We start from the raw sequence: 10088 nt of genomic DNA, 5'->3' as shown, positions 1-10088 counted from the left end.
TCTAGTAATGTCTTTACATTGCTCTGAAATTGAATGCAGTGCAGATGAGGAAAAAGGACGGTTTTATAATTTTCCATCTACTTACTAATTAAGACTTGGTTTTCTTATATTCTAGGACCTTTCATGCTGATGGATCACAAGTTGTATGTTAAGAAATAGTATTATATTATACTGTCTGAAGACTCAAAATATATCACTTTAAACTGGAAACTGTTCTAATCTCCAAATTATTACACACACTTTGCATCATGAAGTCTTCAGAGCATTTACTCCTGATGAATCATTTCAAACATTTTAAGACACTCCAGCATTTTAGGATTTGTCTCAGAGATAGTGTTACTCAGGGAAACAGGACAGTCCTAAATACTCCTCCCCTCTTCCCCTGTATGAGATTCTAGTATTAAGGTGTGGAATAAATTCATTCCCAGCCCCCATTGTGGGGTAAATGAGGTAAGTAAGGAGACCACAGGAAATGTCTGACAAGTTTTTCATCCTATTTCTTATTCTGCCACAGCTTTCCTATGTGACTATAGGCTGTTTTATCCTGCCTGTGCCTCATATTCCCCTGCTGTGCACATAGATAACAGGTTTTTTCTCTCTTTATGAAAATGTGAATGTGAATTCATTAATCTTTAGCAGTCACTTTTTTCTGTAAGAGACACATTTGCTGTGTACAGGGAAAAGGCTCACATTATTCTTTTATTTTTTCTTCTTTCCTGCAGTTTTGAAGCCATTGCTATTTCAGTGTCAGCTAAGACTTCCTTTCCAAGACAGCAGAAAAGCCCTCTGTCCTTCTCTCAGTTGTGGCTGTGACTGGCAGTGCCAACATCAAGGCTCTTCCTTATGAAAAGCTGTTTGAGAACACTGGACTGCAAGAAAGAGAAGGGAAGGCTTATATTTTCAATGAACTTCCAGAAAGGTAAGTATTAGGAAATTGCTACAGGGGAATCCATTTTCCAGTTCACCTATACTATTCCCAAAAGTGCCCCACTAATGTGTATGAAAATTCTTAACAATTAAATATAAGAAGTTATTTTAGGAACAGCAATGATCAGAAAACAACTGATTGGAACAGCTGATTTGGACAGAAATATTAAAATGCTTTTGCTGATAAAAGATTCAAGGTTTCCTGGAGTGGAGTTCCTGTAAGTGGTATGCCAGCTGAAACGGGACATGAGTGAACTGAAATAGTTGTATTTCACTGTTCTCCCACATTAAGATCAAAGCTTTAATCAGCAGACTCGGATTTTAATTATATTAAAATAACTTGAAATACTATTCCTTTTAGAAAAAATATTTCGAACATGAATTCCACATGCCTTATGGAGGAAACACAAGATTACTTTGTGTATGCCCTACTACTGTATCTGGGCACTTGAAGAGCTATACATAGAACTAACTGTGTTTTCCATTCACCAGCACAGATTCCCAGAGGGGAAGAATTTATCTAGGAATCACCCCCCTACTGGTACAGTACTATGTAGCCCACCTTAGTGCTGACAATACTACATCAGCAAGTATCTAAACACTTTAAGACAACGCAGAAAACAGTAAAATGAGGTCAAGTGCATCTTTCCTTTGATCTTAGCTCTCTGTTCCAAATGTCTACCAAAATAACAGCCTCACTAAGCTATTCCTACTAGTCCTTTCATTATTCCTATCTCGTTCAACATAACCACACCTTATGCAATGAATACAATCTTGATTTCATAATTTCCAGCATCTACTGCCAGCCCCTGCACAGAAAGTGTCATGATACATCTGAGGCACCTGTTAAAATAACATTTTTGCTTTTCAAAGACTTGTCACCACACAAGACACTCTGGAAGAACATAGGGCACCACAGGGAAACTTTAACTCTACATTAATAATACTGAAAGGTGACTATCTTGTTTTAAACTGGCAGATTATGACCAAAGCATTTATTTAATAACTTTGATCTGAATATTTAACAGGAAACACAATCATAACCAATTTACAACGGGAAGAATAAGACACTGGAAAATCCACAAGGAATATGGATCTTTAATTAATGAATATTAGGCACTACTGCCCAAATTGAGTGCATCTGAGAGAGTACTTCTCAAGCAGTAAAGGAATACTGCATATGACAAGCAATTCATGCAATTACTTCTAAATAATCCCACTTTGCAAGAAAACAGTTTGCATGCTTCTGAAAACAAGCTGAGTAAATACTAAATTTCTGAAGTATAGCTATGTTACTCTGTAAAATTAGGTAGCATATGCTCCAGTTTTTGCAACCACTGACATGCAGTTGTTCTCCTACTGATTTCCTAAGATTGCATGATGCTTTCGACAGCTACTGTAGCCATGCAATGCTGTCCGTTGCTCATACTGCAAAATGGAACAGATCTCCCTTTGAATCCTCCAAATTATGTTCACCTACAAGCTAGATGGTGTCATGAACATGCAGGTAGAAGAAGAATATATTCTACCTTAGGTATTGCAGCAATAGTATTAGGAGATATAGACTTTACCAAATTAAAAAACAAGCACCCATCAGGGCTCAGGTGGGCAAAAGAATATGCTTTTAACTGTATGGGTGAAAATGCTGGATACATTCATACAATGAAAGAATGGTTTTACATTTTTCCAGGTACTTTGATGGTTTTGGTTTGTACATCCAAGACACATTTTCAAAACCTGAGTTAGACATTCAAGGCTAAGTGTTTTCCCTGAGCATTGCCCTGAGATCTGCAAAGGGCACCAGCTGTCAAGATTTGCTCTTAAAACACCTAAAGAACTCTTCAAGGTGCCTGCAGCACCCTGAGCAGTTACAGCAAGAATCACATCTTCTATGTAATATTTTCAGACAATTGTTTGAAAGTCCCACCACCTGTTGCTCTCAGTGTAGTTTTTAACAGCCCATTGTACCGTTCGATTTTCCCAGAGGCTGGTGCATGGTAGGGGATGTGATATACCCACTCAATGCCGTGCTCTTTGGCCCAAATATCTATAAGGTTATTCTGGAAATGAGTCCCATTGTCTGACTCAGTTCTCTCTGGGGTGCCGCGTCACCACAAAATCTGTTTCTTAAGGCCCAGGATAGTGTTCCGGGCAGTGGCATGGGGGACAGCGTATGTTTCCAGCCACCCGGTGGTTGCTTCCACCATGGTAAGCACATGGCGCTTGCCTTGGCGGCTTGGTGGCAGTGTGATATAGTCAATCTGCCAGGCCTCCCCATATTTGTACTTCAGCCATCATCCTCCATACCAAAGAGGCTTTAACCGCTTGGCTTGCTTAATTGCAGCATGTTTAACAGTCATGAATAACCTGGGCAACAGTGTCCATTGTTAAGTCCACCCCTCGACCACGGGCCCATATATATGTTGCATCTCTGCCCTGATGGCCTGAAGCGTCATGGGCCCACCGGGTCAAAAATAATTCACCTTTATGTTGCCAATCTAAGTCCATCTGAGCCACTTCAATCTTAGCCGCTTTATCCACTTGTTGGTTCCTCAGTGGCCCGACTCTGGGGTACATGGGCATCTACGTGGTGTACCTTCACCACCAGGTTCTGCACCCGGGCAGCAATATCTTTCCACAGTGCAGCAGCCCAGATGGGTTTACCTCTGCGTTGCCAGTTGCTCTGCTTCCATTGCTCCAACCACCCCCACAGGGCATTTGCCACCATCCATGAGTCAGTACAGAGATAAAGTACTGGCCACTTTTCTCATTCAGCAATGTCCAGGGCCAGCTGGATGGCTTTCACCTCTGCAAACTGACTTGATTCACCCGCTCCTTCAGCAGTTTCTGCAACTTGTTGTCCAGGACTCCATACAGCTGCCTTCCATTTCTAACACTTCCAAAGCACTGGAGCAGCCCACTGGCCTAGATACTTGACCATACTGTCCCACACACCCTGCCACTCATGACTGTCCAGCCTTGGGGAAAATCTCTTGGTCCTCCTATATCATCGTCTAACCCTAGAAAAGACCCAAACCCAACTCTGCTTAACTTTCAAGATCAGATGAAACAGTTGTGGGTAAAACAAGCTCTATATGTGTGCCAACATGCTGATCCCCATCACAATCAGCAGGCAGGTCTTGAGGGTATGCAAAGGCCATTCAAAACCTTCAGAACTCTCAAATGATGCTTTAAATGGTCTGGTGGGGGAGCTGGGAAGGTAAGGGGATGTCTCCTTCATAGGTTGACCACCCAAGGAGGGAAAAAAAAGATGTGTAATTGCTAAACACTTCTATTATATACCTCCCAAAGTATAGAGGTGATTACCACACTGGGAACGCAAGCCAGATTTGTTTCATGATCAGTGAGTCTATTGCATTACAAGTCTACCATAAAGTACAGCAAAACAAGAACCTTAGCCCAAGCCCCCAGCTGATAAACACTAAAACAGCAAATACTGGATGTAAGTAATGTACGACATGCTGAAACTCTGAGATCAACAACTTTGAGAGCCAATAAATCAGCATTGTGACGAGTGACTATTAATCTGAAACAATAAATGGTTATCACAAATATGATTAGACACACTCAGGTCAGATCTGTCGTTATCTCAACCCTTTGTGCCCCATGTTGGGAGCCAAGAAGAACTGTCGTGGTTTAAGCCCAGACAGTAAATCAGAACCATGCAGCCACTTGCTCACTCCCCCCTCTTCCTCCCCCCAGTTGCTGAAGGGATGGGGAGGAGAATCAAATGAATGTAACTCCCACAGGTTGAGATAAGAACAGTCCAGTAACTAAGGTATAACACAAACCACTACTGCTACCACCAATAATAATAACGATAAAGGAAATAACAACGGAAGAGAATACAACCGCTCACCACCCACCGACCGATACCCAACCCGACCTCAGCAGTGATCTAGCCCTTCTGGGTAACTGCCCCCAGTTTATATACTGGGCATGAAGTGCTGTGGTACAGAATACCTCTTTGGCTAGTTTGGGTCAGGTGTCCTGTCTCTGCTTCCTCCCAGCTTCCTCTCCTCCCTGGCAGAGCATGAGACTCAGAAAGTACTTGGTCAGAGTAAACATTACTTAACAACTAAAAACACTGGTGTTATCAGTGCTGTTCCCAGACTGAAAGTCAAAACCACAGCGCTGCACCAGCTACTAAGAAGGAGAAAAATGACTGCTACTGCTGAACCCAGGGCAAATACGTATCGCATGCGTTTCCCTGTGCTGGTGATGATGGAAGATACGTGCATTCCATTCAACATGGGTCAACCCTTCAGGAATATGCCCTATCTTACTGAAATTTGCAAAATGCAGAAACATAAATGGTCATAACAGCAGCATTTATATTACCCATCAAGGTATCTCTCATCTCTTAGACTTTCTATATTTGCTTGTTAGATATTTCTTTAGTTTCAGGGATATGCATTTTGCAAAATCATGTATTTGTTTACAACAGCTGATGTAATGGGAGCAAGGTGGTGAAATTTTGAGAGGTTACTGAGAGATACAGTTTCTCTGAAATGTGGTGCTGCAGCTGCTGCTTCCAGATAAAGGGCCAGTTTGGTTTGCCTGTACGTTTTTGCCAGCAGTAGTTAACATGAATTCTGGCAAAGGCCCCAATTTCTTTTCAAAGACAGACACTGCAGGAAGCTGGCATTGCCTGAAATGTTGCTACAAGACTACCCTTTCAAAAGATCTTTTAGCTGTGCTTGATTGTATTTTATATCTATCTATCTATCTATATATCCATCTATATATCTATGTATATATATCTGCCAAGGTCATAAGTTTACACCATAAGCCCGGTAGACAGACGCTAACTAGGAAGAATAATACAGCAGTGTGAGTGATCTCTTTTCAGCCATTCTGCTGTTTGGCTGCTTAAAACAGAAACATTTGTGAGCAGGACAGAGGGATAAAGAAGAGACTATGACATGAATTATGTTACTAATTTATAAATTCATCGTAAAAGAATCATACAAATTTTGCTTGAAAGTCATTCTTCAAACATTTCTCTTCATGGAAAGTTATCATGAGCTATCTTACTTCCTATCATGGGGTTTATTGAGACAAAATCCTCTTTACCTTGCTTTATTTATTTCCATGAAAAAAAAAATCAGAGAATCTTATCTTGGCAGGGGTTGTTCTCAGAAGGCTTTCTCATCTACTTCTATACATAGACATATTATACCTAGATAGATTGTATTCTCTGTCTGTGCTTGCCTCCAATCTAATTTTCCTAAAGTCTAATATTTCCCCTCTTCTTCCTTAGAGGTATATGGGAGAATGAGGAGTGGCACGGGTGGGATGTGTTTTGTTTGTTTCCTTGTGCTTGAAGGCACATGTATGTGTCCTGTTTAAGAACCATCCCCCAAAACACATCCTGTTTTTTCAAAAAAATCTTCCCATTTCTTGTAACACTTTAAATTACTGTCACTGGTTTTATTATAAATCCTTTCCAAGACCACTCTCCAACTGAGATTAAATGACATCTGCTGACAAGCCTTGATTAGAAATAATGACCCCAGTTAAAATCAGGAACTACTTAAAATGTCACATTTCTGTGCATTAAGGAACTTCTCACACAGCTTCTCCTTTCTTTTTCTTTGTGTCCTTGAAATGACTGTGAACCCACGAGACAAAAAACCCCAACAATACAGACTAAAAATCCTGAAAAAAAAAAATAATCTCCCAGTTTCTGGAGTACTGGGCTGCAATTCTGATTCTTGCCACATTTTCATGTGCAAAATTATGAGCACTGCTCTGGACTTGCTAAAGGCTTCCTCTGCTCAGTCTAGTTGTAAATGTGTACCAATCACTTGTACTGGAACACGAAAAGCTGCAGTTCTGATGCTTCCTGTATTGCCCCTATGCATGGCACTGCTGACAGGAACTCCCAGCTTTATTAACTGAGGATTATTACACTCTCAGGTAAAGTATGTAAGACTCTGAGCTTTGGAAAACAATCACTGAGGAAAAGAGTATGTCTACAAGGCTGAGCCACACCCTGTCCAACCTGGTGTACGCAGGAGAAAGGGGGAGAAAGGGAAGGGGCACAGCTCCAGTTCTGCAGCAAGCATTCCCTTGATGGCAGGTGATGCTGACCTGCAGCTCTCCACTGTTATCTGTCATGTCTTAATAGCAGGCTGCTACTGGCTGTAAATGCTCATAAGCCAGTTTCAAGGTGAATTCTAATGTGACCGGGACTTGACTGATACTGATTTGGTTGCACTTCATATTCACTGTGAGAGTCCTAAAAATCTATTGCCCCTTTCCTGACACACAGTGTTGGAGTATGACAAGAGAGATGTGTTCAGCACACACCAATACATCAAATGGATGCAAAAAGTGTGTGATCTTAAAAGTAGCATAAGCAAGCCCAGGATGGAGATAAATCTTCCTAAATAGATAATAAGTGAGGAGGAGAAGACGCCACATCTTTTAGAAGAATTAAAATGTCATACTTTAAGCTTTTCCTCCATTAAAGGTCAGGTTACCAAAATTTGCCATAAAAGATGCACAACTAATCTCATGGTATAGAGAACTCCACTTATGAGCACAAGAGTTTGTCTCTGGTTATGATGAGGAAAGGACTTACGGATCTAGAATTGGTAGGATTCCCCAACTTTATCTTTCTTCTGATCTTGCAAGCCTCATAACCCAATTTGGGAATCACAATTCTACTTTGGAAGCAACTATCATAAATAATAAAAGGTGACCATATACCCAGAACTCATTTCTCACCTCTGTAACCAGCTGAGATAATTTCAGTTATGATATCCACTTACGACTGGCCTTGAACCTCAGGAGTATGGTGGAGTCTTTCATCAAAGTAATAAAAAGATCTTCATATACTCATATAACCCCACAAAATAAATTATTTGGGATGGTGAAAAAAGTATTGATGCATAATACATGCAGGATTTCCACAGATATGTTTAAAATAAGAATAGCAGAAGTATTCAAGATAGCTTTTGTTTTAATTTGGGCTAGTTTGTTTGATTATTTTCACATGATACTCTTGCAAAGAAATTTGCTACAAGGCAACAGTAATGAGTCTGTGCATTACTGAAAGAAATCTAGAGTGAATATTTACTAAGTCATCAACTTTATTTTTTCCTAAGGCAGCAGTCCCTTCATACTTGCATATATTTTTAACTTCAACATGGTATTTCATAGCCAATTTTAAATATCTGTAGAGAAAATGTTTTTTAGTACTGTAAATTCAATGTATTCTCAAACACTTAAGAAATCTGTGAAATGGAAGCAGTTCAGTGCTGACATTTTTAGCATCATCATTTTATAATAGGACAACTCTTAATTTGCAAATAACTAAAAAACCAAGAAACTCCAAAATGAAGGATCTCGTAGGAAAGGGTTGCTGGAGACTGGAATGCAAGTGTTGTAATGCCTGTAAATACATTATTACTACACGCTCGCTAGAGAATCTTCGTGCTGAGGGAGAAGGAAAAATTATAGCAGGTCAGAAGACTGTGAAACATGTGCCCTCTCTTCTCCTACCATCCCTTTAATTATTGACAGCCTGTCACTTAGGTGCTGTGGTACTATGAATAACAAAATGGGCTCCCATCTGCATTTCTCGACAGGTTTTATTCTTCCAGATGAAATACTGCCATCTTCAGGCAGACCATGTTTCATGTTTACCAGTTCTAGAGGGTGTTTAATTGCTGAGTAGATCATAATGTCAAACAAACAAACAGACAGAAAAAATGCTACTTCTGTGCTTTGCCAGGTAAAGGATTGATCTTGAGAGGTTGCGTCCTTCCTTAGGGTACAGGGTTAGCACTGCCAAAACACACATAGCGGTTATGTTGGCCCAAACACTAACAAAAACATCCAACTATTTCCTTTGTTGTAATGAAAGATGAGCAGTTAAAATTACAGCCATAGTTGAGACCTTAATTGCTCGACACTTCTGATTATGCATACTGCATGTTGTCAAACACATAGGCAGGTCATTGTAGAAGCAGAGTGTAAACTATTACAAATAAGTGGGTTGAAAGTATGTGTTATTTTTGTAAAATTTTTTCTTCCAACAAAGTAGAACTTGAAGATGCCATTTGAATATCAGATCATTATATAAGAAGAACAAATGAGAAAAAAAAATTACCCCAGCAAACTAATAATTATACAGTATACAGTACTCAAGTATTCAGCAGAGCAGTAACATTAATGTTCCTTTTTCACTTAGTGCCCTGAAACTGGGATGACCTTCTATATTCAGCCATAAGGATCACACAACGAATTAGACAGTACAAAAGCCGAAATGAAGACTAGGTCTGTAAAGGTACAGGTAAGCAGCCAAGCCAAGTCCTTCATTTAAACACTGAGACATAGATTTTTAAAATTCTTTATTAGAGTGCAAAATCAGATGCTTTTATTCTCCCCAAAATATTTCTTTCATAATGTGAATTGTTGCTGCTATCTTAGTTTACTGGCAGGATTTGTTATGATAATACATACATATTGTATTCAGTGCAAACACATCAGAATGCCTGCCATCAAAATACAAGTCAAGAGCAGCCAGATCCTGACTGTTGTTTTCAAACAAGCATGCAATTCAGTTAAAATCACGTAGGCTTTTTCTTTTCCTTTATATCCTATGAGCAAATTCTAGATTACATCCTCACAGATTTTACGATGTTTCACCTCTTGCTTGTGGTGCTTTTAAAACTGAAATCTGTAATTAGGTGTGAGCTCTCTGCTATTAGAGAAAGTATTCGCTATGCTTCAATATTCTTTATACTTTCATATGCAGAATCTGTGTTGGGGAACTTAACCTGCAAAGAGATATCTTCCGCCTTCCAAAGAACCACCTTTTTTTTTTTTTTTTACAGAAGAACAGTATCTTTAGAAACTCTATGATACAATTCATCCGACATAAAATGACTTCAAAAATCTCCCCAGCTTCTCCACCTAATCCTGAAAACTCTACTAAAATATGAAACCTCCCACACAGCACAGACTGAAATTTCAATCTCTGCTAAGTTTGCAGGATAAGGAATGTAAGAAACTAGTCTGCTCAAATTCTGTTTCTTCTCTAGGCCTACTGTAAGAGTTGGCCCTATCTTACCATTTCCACATACTTTTTTTTCCTATTTCTGCTTAAGCCTTCTGTGCCACAAAAA

At 39.7% G+C, this 10088-nt stretch overlaps 1 long non-coding RNA gene across 1 annotated transcript; it reads left to right on the top strand.

Annotated features, from left to right (window-relative positions):
• Positions 1 to 809: 809 nt before the first annotated feature.
• On the top strand, positions 810 to 10088 carry LOC133282612 (uncharacterized). Its single transcript, XR_009747669.1, has 3 exons — positions 810 to 919; positions 9152 to 9253; positions 9798 to 10088. It is a non-coding gene; the product is annotated as an uncharacterized LOC133282612 (long non-coding RNA).

Source organism: Pezoporus flaviventris, unplaced genomic scaffold (assembly GCF_033815535.1).
Source record: "Pezoporus flaviventris isolate CSIRO_AGI_PZ_B2104156 unplaced genomic scaffold, CSIRO_AGI_Pfla_v1 ptg000130l, whole genome shotgun sequence".
In the NCBI taxonomy this organism is placed as follows: Eukaryota; Metazoa; Chordata; class Aves; order Psittaciformes; family Psittacidae; genus Pezoporus; species Pezoporus flaviventris.
The sequence above is the reverse complement of the archived record's forward strand: the minus strand, read 5'-3'. Positions and strand labels throughout refer to the sequence as shown.